This window comes from Embiotoca jacksoni, unplaced genomic scaffold (genome assembly GCF_022577435.1).
Source record: "Embiotoca jacksoni isolate LCO1_2020_lvr unplaced genomic scaffold, fEmbJac1.0.p SCAF_13, whole genome shotgun sequence".
NCBI lineage: Eukaryota > Metazoa > Chordata > Actinopteri > Embiotocidae > Embiotoca > Embiotoca jacksoni.
In genome coordinates, this window is record NW_027185263.1 from 9936779 (window position 1) to 9952086 (window position 15308).

The 15308-nt window shown below is 40.0% G+C and overlaps 1 long non-coding RNA gene across 2 annotated transcripts in view; it reads left to right on the forward strand.

Annotated features, from left to right (window-relative positions):
- Positions 1 to 15308, forward strand: part of LOC138195930 (uncharacterized) — a 43880-nt gene that overhangs the window by 11029 nt on the left and 17543 nt on the right. For both annotated transcript variants that reach the window (XR_011178101.1, XR_011178100.1), the window contains exon 2: positions 14087 to 14203. This is a non-coding gene — a long non-coding RNA (uncharacterized lncRNA). The remainder of the gene's footprint in view (positions 1 to 14086; positions 14204 to 15308) is intronic.

Here is a 15308-nt window from a genome sequence, read left to right on the forward strand (position 1 = left end):
CATCCAGGCTGACAATATAATACAACAGCAGTTCAGTTGGACATAGCATATCTATTCTTTTTCCTGCTCTTTCAGTATGCATATAAACTGTAGGACGGCTGTGGCCTGGGAACTCCATTCTGTCCCATCCTGCTTATAGTCACTTATGTTCCACTGTAGATCAACTAACACGATTTCTAGTCATTTACAAATCTATGTTTGTTGTTGTCTGACTGTAGTGCTGCACTAAGACAACACTCAAATCACAGTTTAATGGAAGGTGAGGTCACGTTATTGAATAGAATTTTTTGGGGGCAGAATGAACATGGCTTAATAGGGTTGGAAGGCCAAAACAGAGCAAAAGAGCTTTCAGATTTAGCTTTCTCAGTGTGGACCTGCATGGTCTGAGATGCATTGTAATGCCAGGTGTGAATTGCTATCCATTTCTACATACATTTGACCGAAGCTACTTGGTCTGAACAAGCCCACAGAGACTGCAGGGAGAGAAAAGGCTGGGCATTGAAGGAGGGCATGATGAGGCGGAGCAGAGAAGGAGAGTATGGTAGCAGGGGATCAATCAATCATCGCTCCTGTTGGTTTATATTGACTCTGCAGTCCCACTGGAATACCACGGTCAATGTGCTTTCAGGCATTTTGCGTGGGTCGATGAAGGAGCGTGCTTGGCTTAACACTCACCTTTTATAGTGATACGTGCGTATGTGTGTTTGTGTAATATAGTAGATGTTTTTATGCAGTGGGTATTGACAGGTTTTCATAAATGTATGTCATGAGGAAAGTGCAGCCATTAGTGTATGATAAGTGAATACATGTTTTAGAAATTACAACCCATAAATCTAGAATATCAACATAATCATGCCACAGTGAAGCCAGTGGGCATCTAGTTCCGTCGTGTGGGAGGGGTTGAGCTCTTTTGAAATGAGTTAACCTTGCGACAAAGCTTCATTGTACCCAGTGACAGCTCCCCAAAAAACAGCATCAAGGTTGGCTTTGGCCCCTGCGATTGCCCTTGGCATTCATCCTGTCATATAAATAGGTGATGGAAAAACTGTTTGTGGTACAAATATCTGTAACCCATCAACCTAAACCAATGTCAGTCTGGCTTAGTCGGTTTGAACTGAAGAAACTTCAGGTATTAAAACAAATATTTATTATTAAGTTGGATCACTTTATTGTACGTGAGCAGATTTAATCGAAATGGCCTTTCGAATCTTTCTCTTTAGATTTTTCAATTTACATTGTTTTTTTCAGTTGTAATGCCCTGTGTGCTTTGCATTTGCAAACTAATTAATCCAAATGTCTTGCTGGTTCGGGTAACTACTTATTGTGTAGCCATCAATGTGATACCGGTATACTCAAGAAGACCGATTGATCCAAAAGATGCAGTGTGCATGTTGCGCTACTGACATTAATGATGGTGAGCATACTTGTCTCACATACTCATACTAAGAGGATGAAAGAACTTGACTGTACACTTAATGTGTATGTGCAGAGACATCACATGCACTTATTTGTAGACAATGTGGGGAACACAGTCCCCACAAATGATCAAATTTAATTATGTGGATCAAAGCAGAAATGAGAGCCCTGTAACAAAAACAAAACAGCAACAATAAAAAGCCTGTATAGGAGCTTTACAATGTGCTTGTGATTTATTCACAAGACAGAAAAGTCAAATGGAATTTGTACACAATAAATAGGCAGGAGGCAGGTAATGTTTATCATTTTCCTCTTCAGTGATTCAAATAAAGTACAGATTTTAGAATATGTGAAGAAACCCAATTTACAGCAGGCACCATTCCTTGTGATAATTCTCACTGACTGATCTTTCAAAAATCATTTTAACTAAATTTAACTCAGCAGATGCTCTAAAATAACTTTAAACATTGATCTCCTGATTTTGCAGAGCAAATGTACAATTTAAGAGATTAGCCAATACATTTGCATTCATATGGCGTCAAACACTGATGTTTTATCAAAGCTGTTGACGCAGAAGGTGCAATGCCCTTTGGAGTCTCAAATGGATGAACAAAGTGGCTAGTGCCTACGTTAAAGTACCAAACATCACATGGTTATGGTTAGGAAAAGGTCATGCTCGGGTTAAATGTGACACGGTCGCCATTTGTCGCCAAACTACGTGGTTAGGGCAAAGAAAAATCAGGGTTTGGTTTACTGAAAAGAAATGCACGGTGATGTTTGCTTTATCATGAACTCAAACCTTCCCAACCTTCTCCCTACTGTCCATCCTTCCACCCTGTACATAACCTTTTTTTTTTTTAACCAGTCTTGTACCTTGAGTCTTGGATGCCAAAGGGCACCTTGTCTGTATCTTTCTGACACCAATGGCTGTGACAAAACAGTCTGAAGGAGCTTCCTATGATTGGGACATTATACTGGACTGTGTGACCTTGAGTGGTCTAAGATGCTATGTAATCTGTCAATTACTTGTTTTTCTTTATCATTTCTATCAGATATCCAAGCTATAGTGAAGTATAGTTGCACATAGAGCTTCAGTGCTTGTGAACCAGTAACAGACAGATGTGGGAGCACAATACAAAGGGGGTGAACATAAGCTCACGAAGAGAGAAAACAAGGAAATAGAAAAATAAACAATCCAAAGAGAAACCACAGAGAGGAGAGCTTGAGTTGAGAAGATTAATGTGAAGACGGGAAGGTGTCTTTAGGCGCACAGTTGTCCTGATGAAATGGAAACAGGCTGGGGCTCGAAGACAGTGCCTCTGTTGATTGTCTTTCTGCTTGGGAGAACATTTTCTTGTGTTTTCCGATTGGAGACGAAACCTTCTCAGAGGCTTATTCTTCCCTGAAAACATGCTCAACCTTCCATCTCCTTACATAAAGGATAAGGAGGCTGTTGATGCACATTGTGTCACAGTGTGGCGTAATAGTGGGATACCGTGTGCAACTACAGTAGTTTATCATGCATGAGTGTGAATGTACTGTACATGTGAAAACCTGCGGTGCAGATTTTAGATTGCAAGACTACTGTTGTTTTTTTTTGTGGTTATTTTTACACAGCTGGTTGTCATTCATCTTATGACATGAAGCCATGGGCATGTACGGACAGGCTCTGAGTGATGGATGATTGACAGCTGGTGATTACCTATGTTGAGGGGTGTTTCTGGTCTTGCGGGTAAACCTGTCATGGACTTTTACGTTGTTACTTCAGTTTGCAAGATGACTTGAGATGGACCGAGAGGAAAATAAATTACACAAACTAAATTAAAATCATTGGTCAAAAATGATCAACTGTGTAAGACCCTTGACTAGACACATTAACAAACAACATTTGTAGCTCTTATTAGATCACATTAACTGTGAATTCTGGTTGAGCATCAGTTTAAATCCAAATTTTATGCCAAAAGGAACCATGGCATAGCAGCATTTTTTCAGTACATATCTCTGAAAAGTAAAATCTATTGTTGGGCCTTTACATCCTGCTTCTCATCTTCCCGTCTGAACTTATGACAGACAGACACACATCTGGTTGTAGCTCAATGGTCTGGGATTTGCCAGGGATATTCCACTCATCTATCTAGCACAGTTTCACCTTTTACAGTATGTGTAGTATTACCTGTACAGTTAATAATTTAATATTATGTAATTGGCTCTTGCATATTTCTCTAAACAGTTGAGTGTTATAATATCTGAAGCCAACAAATTGTTTTCATAGACTTAGTAGATCATCTGGATTTAAACACCAATAAAATTCTAAATTTTTAAACAAATTCTAATTATTAATTTAAAGGCTAAAATATGTGGTTAATCATGTATGAGATATGAATATAGGAATATCTGTTACAGCTACATCGTTATAAAAGCCTATTAGCAGGGTGTCGTCATAAGTGTGAGCGGAGGTGTCAGTTACTATTCTCGCCTTCAGTCTTGTGCACACGAGTTGGTCAAAGCTGACAGCCACTAAACAATGTTCACAACACATTCATTCACATTCCAGCAATTTAAAACTCACTGAACTTATTTTAGAGTAATTTCCTTCCTTAACTAATGTAAATTATTTGAGCTAAAATAACACATAATGTACCTAAACCAGCATAAATGAATGATATTATCAATGTGGAAGTTAAACTTAGGTGGCAATCAAAAATAAAACTTCATAGAGAGTACTTTTCATTTACATAATTTTTTTAAAGTTACACACCCCGTATATTTTACTCAGTAACTGAAACTGTCATCAAAACCACAATATGTTTTTACCCTGACTGTGGTGTTAAATGTAAATTTATAAAAGTATTTGCGTACATTTTGGAAGATGAACTTAAATTTTCAGGCATTACCCAAGTCTTCCTGAAAAGGGGACTATAGGTTTGATTTTCTGTGAACACTGACAGTCTTTAAGGAGCTCAGACAATCAATTTAAAGGTGACAAACTGTCTTCAGTTCACAGAATCAAAAGCCAGCAGTGCAGCAAAAGTCGCTAGGAAGTGGCACACTTGAGAAAGGCTGAGTGGAGGTTTGGTTTTACAGCAGTGACTTCATACCCTATAATGTGTGTTTTTGTTCCACCATCCAATTTGCTGAGCATCTCTGACACCGCGACCCCTCTTTTATTAGCAGTCTGTGAGCAGCGTAAGAGGAGACAATGTTTCTTTGAGCTGGCAGGCCCACTCAATAGAGTCAAGGTAATAAAACGAGTTTGAGAGAAAGGCTGAAAACAAGGAGGGAGCTAGATTGAGTTGAGTTGAGCAGCTGCGGGTGGGCTGGCCAAAAAGTGAAAAGGCTTTCTCTCTGACAGGTTATTGATTAGCTCATACTTCCCAAAAGGATCCTGGAAGACTTTTAAAGGGAGAAACGGATGCTAGTTGCCCAAGCAATCCCTCCTCCCCTCCAATCAAGTCATCTCTCTCTTTCCTCTTAACACTTGACATTGTTGGAAATCTTGATGGCATTTGAGATAGTTATAAAAGTGCAGATTAATGGAATGAGCAAGAATAAAGATTTAAGGCAACCCAGACTCCTGGTTCTGCAGAGATCTCAATTTTTTTTTTTTACTAGCATGTGTCATTGGATAAGAGAGGCTGATATATTTTCAAAGCCTTGCCGTGATGTGAAAGGTTGCGAGGAGGCTGCTGATTGTGGCCTCTGAAAGACTGATGACAATAACCATGTTGACCTTTAGGATTTTGACAGTCACTTTATGTCCTGACTTTATCCCCCCCACCCAACAAAAAAACTGAAGTTTTAAAAGGGTGACAAGGTTGTTTGTCTTGGTAAAGACGACTTAATATAGTTGATGCCATTTGCAGGAGAAGCTGGGAACCTGGATTAGGTCATGCACAGTACAGTAGAATATAGCTGGAGATGTTAAAACAGTATAATAAAATACCTGAGGTATGCTTTTAGTATAGGGCACAATCCTAACATGCATTAAGCATAATTATTTTCTGCAATAAGTCATCATCACCTCAACATTTCCCAACAAAGCGGTTTGGGTTTTGCAAACATATATACTGTATTTAATGCGTCCCTTATATAATTAATTAATAGTTGCATGCGGATGGAGAGACACACATACATACTATACATGCAGTGAGTCCATTAACATTCTATTTCAACCTCTCCTGCAGTCCACACTCCGTTTTAGAAAATCCATTCTCATTATGACATTTTTCAATTTATCTGCCGACATGATGATTGTGGACGTGTGCTACATCTGAGCATGTGTAATGTGTGTTTGTATTTTTTGTTTGTGTTTTGAAATTAGAAATGGCAGGAAATTAAGTCGTGAAACTGAACATTATTCCTTTTTTGAAAGCAGTCTTCCTTTTTCCCCAGGTTCTAACCTCAATCTGAAAATATTCCACCTTGTATTATTGCCTTTCATTAGACTTTTAAATAGGCAGTTATAATCACACATTTATCCCAAAAATATGGGCTAGTAGAGACCTTCTAAGCTTACTAATAGGCTCAGGGGGCAATGACATAGGTCTATGACTACTAGAAAAGTGTATCAGACCTTCAGCCACAGCTGAATGGGACCTTTGTCATCATTGTAACCGTAATAGACATGCTAATATTGTGGCTATAGACTGTATATGAAAATGGACCTGGTCTCTGGGTCTGAAAACTGTAGCCAATGTGGAAGAGCCATAATATGCAATACCACTGATGGCCACTAGGGTCTGGCTCCAAAAACCCTCTTGCTCCAATAGAATCCCATTAATAAAGTGTCAACTTTTCCAATGAAATTCTAAGTCAATGGCTTTTTTGATCACAACAATCACAAAAAAAAAAATCTGAAATCCTGGACGGGCTGCTTTGTTGTCTTTACTGCTATATGATACTTTATGATGTACATTCAAAACAATGAAATGTTTTTGTCAGCAAAAACAGAAGAAACAGAAACAGAAGAAAAGAAGCCACTCAATGTAAAAAAGAAAATTTTGTTACAATATATTTTACAATATAAATTTTTGCTCAATTAGTGCACACATTACAAAGAAGGCTGCATGGCGGTTACTTAGGTCACCATCGTTTTAATCTTGGTGCTCTTTTTTCAGACAGATTCAAGAGGTTGTCTAGGATCTCCACAACCAGTGGGGGAAGTCATTGTTACATTACACTTTCATGTCAACTCATAATCCCTGTGCCCTGCAAACTCTCAGGTGGTGTCTCAGTGGGACCGATTAGAAAAAAGCCCAACAGAAGATGCTTTACAGTAACTATATATATATTATATATAAATAACAGACTTATCATGGAAAGAGATGTGAAGAACAGAAGCTTCTTTTTTAGACTGAGCAGTATATTGGCACAAATCCCAGACCATTGAGGTACTTTCATTCTTGAGACCTCAGACATCTCTTGTTTATTATTGTGGTACAGTGTTCGACTAAACTTACAATCTCTTATAACTCATTTTTTAAGCTGTCGGGTTTTCAGTCACAAAGGTCAGCTTTCCCTTTAGTCTATGATTAATGGAGCAGTTTGTTTTCCCAGCAATTTACAGGACTAAGATGAGAGTTTTAAAGCATGAGGTCAAATTATGTTAATTTGATATGATACAAGTTGGTGACTATATGAGCCTAAACAGGTGGATGCTGGTGGTGTAATGTAGTTTTGAGGATATAATGTACTTCTTATTGATGCTGAGATTGGGTGTGTAGTGGTTTGTTTCTCAGGCTCCTGCAGGTGTCAAAGGCATGCATAAATGAATAAAAAACTATATGGGATTGTAGAAATTGGCGTCAAAGATAGTTGTCTGTCAAATAATTCACTAGTACGCATTTTGATTTGTTACGGCCCCAGGGGCCTTCACTAGGGCTTGTGTACCGTCTTTGCTTTGTTTTGATTTTTACATTTCTATAGTTCTCTAGACAGCATGTTTTCTTTGTTAAACACTTTCATTAGAACCGTTCTGTAGGCACTTTTGTTCATTTTTGATTAAATGAACACATTATTTTAGTTTAATCCTCCGCGTGCCTCGTCATTTGCTATGGTCACCGAGCCGGGCAGTAACAAATTGGGGGCTCATCCAATTTAAGCTTTAAACTGCAGTAGCAGTGTTAAGTTGCTGCATTTTGGAGTAATGTGTAAAGCATTTTTTCTTTAGTTAAGGTGGAGCGTTTTGTTCAAATTCGCGCCTCTCCCCCGGAGTTTGACAGGGACTGATGTGAGCGTGGAGGATTCCCCAGGAGAGTGACGTTGGCTCTGGGGTTCCCTTTTTTTTTCTTTTGCGCTCTGTTTGGAAGCTCACGTGGGGAGTTGTGTGGTTTCGCTCTGTGTTTTTTGGTGCCTCGGTGTTGTTTGTCGGGGTTTTTTTTTTCAGCGAATTTGCTTCTTCTAATGTTACGGGCCAAAGACATTGTTTTCTGTGCAAGCCATACTTTAACTGACTCCCCTTCAGGAATAGCCGGTTCGGTTTTTGTTATTTTTTTGGCTCGTTTGCGTCGTGTGGGGTGAAAGTGGTTCGAGCTGTGTTCGGGAGCTTGTCCGTAGTTCTGGCAGAGTTGACAGCTTGCTGGTCTATTTGCCACACTACTGTTTTTCAGTGCGCAAATACCCGCCATCAGTATGCCCTGAAGACTAGGGTTGAGTTATTTAGCTCCGGATAGGCAGTTAGGAGGGATGTTCAGTTTGTCTAGTCACGTTTTTGATTCGGTTGTGCACAGGTAAGGTCAATGTTTTACTTTCTTTTGTTTGCCGGTGATTTGCCATTGGTCAGGTGTCATGTCGGGTGTAAGCGAGTTCCTTGACGCTCCGTCGGAGGCGTTTTTAGACGAATGTTCCAGAGATCAGTTATTGAGGATAGTCGATCACTTTAACATTAATTTTGGTGATAAAAGATTAGAAGAAAATTTAAAGGCTATTTTAGAAGCAAAGTTCTATGAAATGGAAATTTCTACTAGAAAACATGCGTCACCGAGCTCCTCTAATCTGGCTGAGGCTGTATTTTTTGCGAAGATCCCTGTCTCAACTTAAAAATTTTAACAGCAGAAACAAATGCCAGTTTTAAATTTGCAGCTGGAAAAAGAGAAGACAAGAAGCAGAGTTTGACAAAGTCGTTGCTTTAGAAAGAATCAGGCAATAAATGGAAAAAAGCTAAATTGGACTTGGAAATGGAAAAGTTGAGTCTGATCAAAGAGGGTAAGATTGTGAGTGACACATTTAGGAATGAAGAGCTGGCTCGGGGCAGTGATAGACCAGGTGACCTTCTAAGCATGTTGCGCTTGGTGCCGAAGTTTAGTGAGGAAGAGGTTGATGTATTTTTCACTTTGTTTGAACGCATGGCAGATTCCAGAGGATGGTTGGACGGAGATTGGAAAATGTTGCTGCAGTGTGTACTGACGGGATGCACTCAGGAAGTTTTTTCAGTGCTGAGTATGCAAAAGTTAAATCTGCAATACTCAAGGCGTACAAACTAGTCCCTGAGGCTTATTGACAACATTTTAGAACTGGGAAAAAGGGATTTCAGCCGTACCTTGAATTTGCCCGCGATTTGGTGACCTATTTCAATCGGTGGTGTTCGGCATCAGAGGTGAGCACTTATGAGGAATTGTGCAACGTTGTGGTGCTGGAGCAGTTCAAAAATGACTATTTGTTGACATGCAAAAGTTGGGCTGTGGATCCCCGCTTCGCCTTTGCCAGTGGCAGAGAAAGTGGTCCTGCTGCGGAGATGTAATTCCCTGGGCGTGCGGGTGAAAGTTTTCTTCCGGATGGGAATGATGAATCGTGCTGGCCGTGAATCCATTAAGGTATGTAACTTTTGCCATAAAAATGGTCATTGGAGAAGAGACTGTGCTGTGTTCAAGTCTTGGAAGCACAACGGTGCGCAGGTGAAGCCGGCTGCATTCGCTGCGCAAGTTTCTCAAGTCGCAAGTCTGATAATACTCCTCGGCTATGTTCTGATTTTAGGAAGGTCAATAGCATCACTAAACCAGACTTATACCTGCTTCCTCGAATAGATGACTGTGTCGACCACGTTGGTGCTGCAAAATTCATTATCAAATTTGACCTCTTGAAAGGCTACTGGCAGGATCCTTTATCTCAAAGAACTCTAGCGATAGCAGCTTTCATCACTCTAACCGGGCTCTATTCCTCTATTCCTTTTCGGGTTGCGTAATGCTCCTGCAACATTTCAACGATCGATGAATAAAGTGCTTAGCGATTTGCAGGGGTGTGTGGTATATTTAGATGATGTTGTCGTGGTTGTACCTGGTCTGTCCACATCAAGCGCATTAAAGCACTTTTCGACCATCTGGCTGAGGCATGCCTCACCGTAAACTTGGCAAAGTGTGAGTTTGCTCGTGCGGCAGTGACGTACCTTGGTCGGCAGGTTGGACAGGGCGAAGTGCGCCCCCTGTGGTGGTTTACACTGACCACAACCCTTTGACATTTTTGAACTCGCTGCGCTGATCAGAGGCCTGTGAGGTGACGCACTTTCTGTCTTCCAGCACCACTGGTTCCTGTATTGGATGTGGAGTCATCAGAGCAACTGGAGGCAGCTGGCCACTGTCTCCAGGTTGCTTAAAAGACGCCACCTCCAACAGTCTGTGGACTTCTTCTCCCTTGGCACTACGTCAGGCTGTGCCAGACCTTTTGATTTTTACGTTGCTATAGTTCTCTAAAGTTTTCTTTGTTAATCACTTTGATTAGAACCGTTCTGTAGACACTTTTGTTCATTTTTGATTAAATCAATATTTTTGTTGAATTCTCCGTGTGCCTCGTCATTTGTTATGGTGATCGAGCCGGGAAGTAACAGATTGCTCATAAATAATTTTTTTGTTGCAGACATAGATGGATGCCATGTATACACACACATCCCACACTCAACATAAACATGCTCTCATACACGTACACATATGATTCTTTTCTTCTCACAAAAACATGTCCTAACTCAATTTATCTCACAACTCATCCATAATCAAAACTGACACTCCTTGCTTCCGCCTCTCCTCTTCTCACCCTCACTCCCCCTTTTTTCCCCACCTACCTTCCTTCTGCTCTCACGTCCCAAAATACCAGGCTGCCAAACAGTAGACTCTCCCTGTAAGCCCCAGGCCAATTAGTGTGGTGTTTCAGCATTGTTATCTGCCTGTCATGGTGGGTTTCTCCTGCCCGCTCTCTGTTTGTGGCAACACAAACTGCTGCTGCTGCTGGGCCACAGGCGTCTTGAGAGCCGAAGAAGAGATGGATGACGAGGAGAGGAGCAAAAGAAAGTGTGTGTGGGAAAAATCATCTTATTTAGGTAGGGGAGATGACTAATATTCTGTGTAACTTTGTATCTAGTGAGTCTTTCGTCATCACGCTCAATTCCCAGATGAAGGGCTAAAAACAAACCAAGCCTTTAAAGTATTGTCTTTCTTTCATCATAAACACAGGACTGATTATGATCCTGCTGTAGGGAAAACAAGGAGGAGAGAAGTTTAGGTTGAGGGTTGTGAACTGAGTTATTTTTAGTAAGAGTTTCTCAGTCTTCGCTGTGCAGAGATGAGGTGGCACAGGGGTGTGTGCTCTGGACTGCAGTGGTTAAAAAGGATTGACTAAACTCTAAACTTGGATGGGTAGAAAGATGGACTCACTGCCTCAGAAAACTGACCAATAAGAAATTGCTTTGTTTGAACTCGAAGTGAACAGTTTCATTTGCAGTTAAAAATAGTCTGTTTCTTTCACCACGTTAAATATCATCCCTTCCTTCACCAGCAATTGTGGATTAAAAATGGAATAAATCATAATGTCGGACTATAAGCTATGGAGTTTACAGTCAAGCTGTAAAGTGGCAGCAAGCTCAATATAGTTAAAACAGCATTAATAGCCTCGTTCAGGGACAGACGATGTTGCAGAACTGCAGACGTGGGCAAATGGTGTGGCTGTGATTTGCTGGTATTACTAAAAGAAAACAATTACATGTTTGACAAATTTGATCCATTGCTTTGCATCAAATGTACCCAAGTAAACTCCAGCAGGCAACACCCTGTCACTTTAAAGCGTATAGTTTTGAATTAAATTGTGCACTGCAGCACAAAGAAACTGCTGCATTGTTGCTTCAAAAGGTACTTAGCTATTCGCTGGTCTGACCAAATATGAGGTTGTGAAACACTGTGTAAGAGTTTGTGTAAGTGGCAGCAGAGCCATGTGAAAATGCTCTCCCCGACTCTGATTCTGCATGAGGTCAAGTTACAGTACGGCAGTAAAGTCACAGCAGAAGTTCAGATGATCATGCTCACAAATACAGTGTTGTGCTAATGGTTAATTATAGACAGTCAACAGAGAGTATAAATAATAAGTAACAATAGGCCTTGTACACTGAGGACAACCACATGAATATGAAACATGAGAACATTATGTCACAATGTGTGACGTGTGTCTCTGAGGAAAAACACTGTTATGTTAAGACACAGACATCTCTGTGCTTAAAGTTTGAGGAAGACAGACCGATATTTCCTGTTTGTTTTATAATGATGTCTGAATTAATTCATTTGAAATTACCTGTAAGATAGTAAAGTAAGAGTAGTCCAAACACGGCAGTCTCAGATGAAATTGATTGAGAGCATAAAGAAAAGCACATTAAACACATACACAACTTGCTCAAACCTCTTGTGAGGATAGAGGCACAAGACAGATAGGGATGGGTATCTAAGCATTGTATTGATAAGCTCCAATGTAAACGATTCTGCTATCAATACTTTGGCAAATAAAACATTATTACAAAAATTCTGCTTTTTAAAACACTGCATTTGGACGGCCAGTTGGAGGGCAAGATGAACACTACCCCTCGTTCCCTAAAAGAAACCCAAGAAACCCTACCCAATGCAGGCACGTGCAAAAAGGAGGGATGGGAAGGGAATTGTGATTGGGCCTAACTCTAACCCCCGATCACTCCTCATGCCAAACCCCAATGTACCCAACCTACAAAGGTAATGAACACTAGCAAATCGGAGGAAGAGCTGGGTAGGTCATGCCATCCTAGGAAACAAAAAATACACCACCTCTTCTCTCCACTGATGAACAGCAAAATTGAGCTTCATACAACAGCTCAATCAGAAGATGATTTACTCACTTGTTGATTGATATACTGATCAGTGTTTGTGAATAGCTTGAGAAAAGATGTTAAATCTTTTGACGGCATAAATACCGTTGCATGTCTTTTAGCTAACATCCAAAGCACGATTTAGATGGACTGACATTCTGTCTTGAACTCAAGCTTCTCATTTCTTTTGATATAGAAATATTAAACTTTGCAGTAATTAGTTTAACACTAAAAGTAAAAAGTTAGTAGTCATTTGTCTTTGTATTCATCTTCAAGATTATCATTTAGTTTTTATTCTCTGTCCAAAAATGTCCAACATTTACTTCTACTTGTTTTTTTATGCATCCTTTTATTTTATTTCCTTCTAATTTTGTGTTTGTCATGAAAGGTTGTCAACGGATATTTTTCATCATAATTTCCATTGACAAAATGATGCTTCAGAATTCCCAGTGGAAAATTTTACTTTTAGGGGTAGCCTCCCTCTTAAATAGAAGTTGAATTAAAAGAAAATTTAAAAAAAGCCCAACATCTCTCTGGAATGTAATTCTGAAAAAAATAAAAGAACTTTGAGTCCCACAGCTCTCTCTTGAACTTTGCTTTGTCAAGAGACATTTATCCAGGCATTTTCGCAACATGCGCAGAGGGTTTAGAAGATGAAGAAGAATACAGATGACCATTTTCCAGTTCACAGGATCTGATGTAACTATCTGTTATTTTGGATGGGGAGTGACTATGGAGGAAACTTTCTTTCATGTTCAGGGATGGAATGAGGGCTGATAAATGAGTGCTGGGACTTTGTGTTGTCATTGCACTTTTGTTTTTCTTTTTGAAGCTTAGCCCACACAAGCTCCATGAGACTTTGCTTAAAGGAGCTTGTCTTCATAACTTCCACCATCAATGCTGATCAGACTTTTAATAATCTACAATGGAGACATTAGGCTGACATTAAATCAGAATCCTAGGACCTGTGGGATTGCCGTGGGACAGGAGTGGTACTGCAGTGTGCAATGTGTGGTTGGGATTCGGATGAGACAAGGCTCAGTCTGAGCCTGGGGAGTGGATGAAAGTTAGCAGCACATTTGCATTTAATTATGTGTAATATTTTGTTGTATCACTGACAGTTGTGTTATATGCCACAGACATTTCGGCACAGTGTTAGACTGCATAATTATTCGCTCAAGTACTAGTAGTTCAATAAGCCCTGTTACAAATTTGACATAATAACCAATGAACAGTGACAAGAAGATGTGAACAGGACAAGATGCAATAAAAATGAACCACTGCATTGCCCTTCAGTGTTCTCTGAACGAGCATATAGAGCAGAATTATACTTACTGTATTCCCTAAAATGTACCTAAGTTACAACTCTCGCCAGTCATGTACAAGGCTAATAGAAAACCCGGATCAGCAAACACTAAGCTTAACTTTATAAACAGAAGTCGAATACAGTGCATGGTAAATTGTATGACTACCTACAAGGCTGGGATTGCAATAACCTTGCCTCTGCCAGACAAAATTATAACTTGCTGTATAATTTTCATATTTTCTGACTCCTACTTGTATTCTTTTTTTTTTTTTCTTCAGACTGAGTCACTGGTTGCCCTTTCCGGACCCGTCCACAAGTCTCCAGACTCATCTCCATGTGACTTACAAATCCACAAAGGTTGCTCTGCCCTCATCTACCATTCCTCTCGTAGCAGGGTGAGTTCTACTAAGTAAACAAAGTGTTGCACTGTAATTCAGATTTAGACCTTAGACTGCTGCTGAGAGTCTCCGGTGGGACCGCAAGCTGCTTTCATTTCTCTGCTCGAATCTTCCAGTCCCTTTTCCCTCTCAGCTGTCTCGACATGCTCCTACTCAATAATACATTCTTCCTGACTTCAGTGTAAGTTTCAACTCCTACCACTGCTTTCTTTTCTGTCCACTATTAAGATTAATAGCTGCAGACATAAATTTGTGCTGATGCCTATTGGTCTCCCGAACACAAGGAGCAGGATGTGGGTTGGTATTTTCCATAATGGGGCCTAGATTTGTGTCATTCCTTCACTTATAGGGGCATTGTGTGAGATACGAGATCTGCCCACAAGTTTGCTGTTGAGTTCACTGTCTTTTTATATTGTGATTTTTAAATGCCAATTGTGCTCTTTTTATTTGCAGTCCTTTTATGTTCCACCCTTTTGTACCCTAAATCTTCCTGTTGGGAGAAAATTAAACTTGAGTTTCCAAAGACTTATATCTTGTTCTGAGGTAAAAAAAAAAACCCACAAAAAAAGCTCTGATTCAAAGCTCAAGCAGGAAGACAATTATCCTTTCTAATTCCTTCATCATGCCTTGTCTCCACCTCTTAATTATTATCCAGTCAATTTTTTGTTCTCCTGTCAACCAATAATCTTGTTAGCTGAGGAATACTTTCACTAGTTTAAATGTCAGTATATTTCATTGCAGTGCACTACGACCTTTAAAAGTTTCTCACCACCTCCACTTATGTCGAGGGCCCATTAATAGTTGCACAGGAGGAGGCCTCTGCAAAATGGATACAAGCGAGTCTTGTTATCAGTTCAAACAGTGAACGATCTCTGTTCACTGTCAGTTGCTGTTGCTATGGAAAAAAACATTAGGTGTTGCTAGCAGGATTTGTACACTAGTAGGATGATACCAAGGTGAAGTTTTGGTATGATTTTATTCCCCTGCTTTCCTTGCTTTTGTCAAACTTTTTTTCTATAGGGCTATTTTGTTACACACTTATGTGCTCCTGCGGTGACCGGGACTGCAGCCGTGTTATTGTTCTTGCCCTACAACAGCCCCA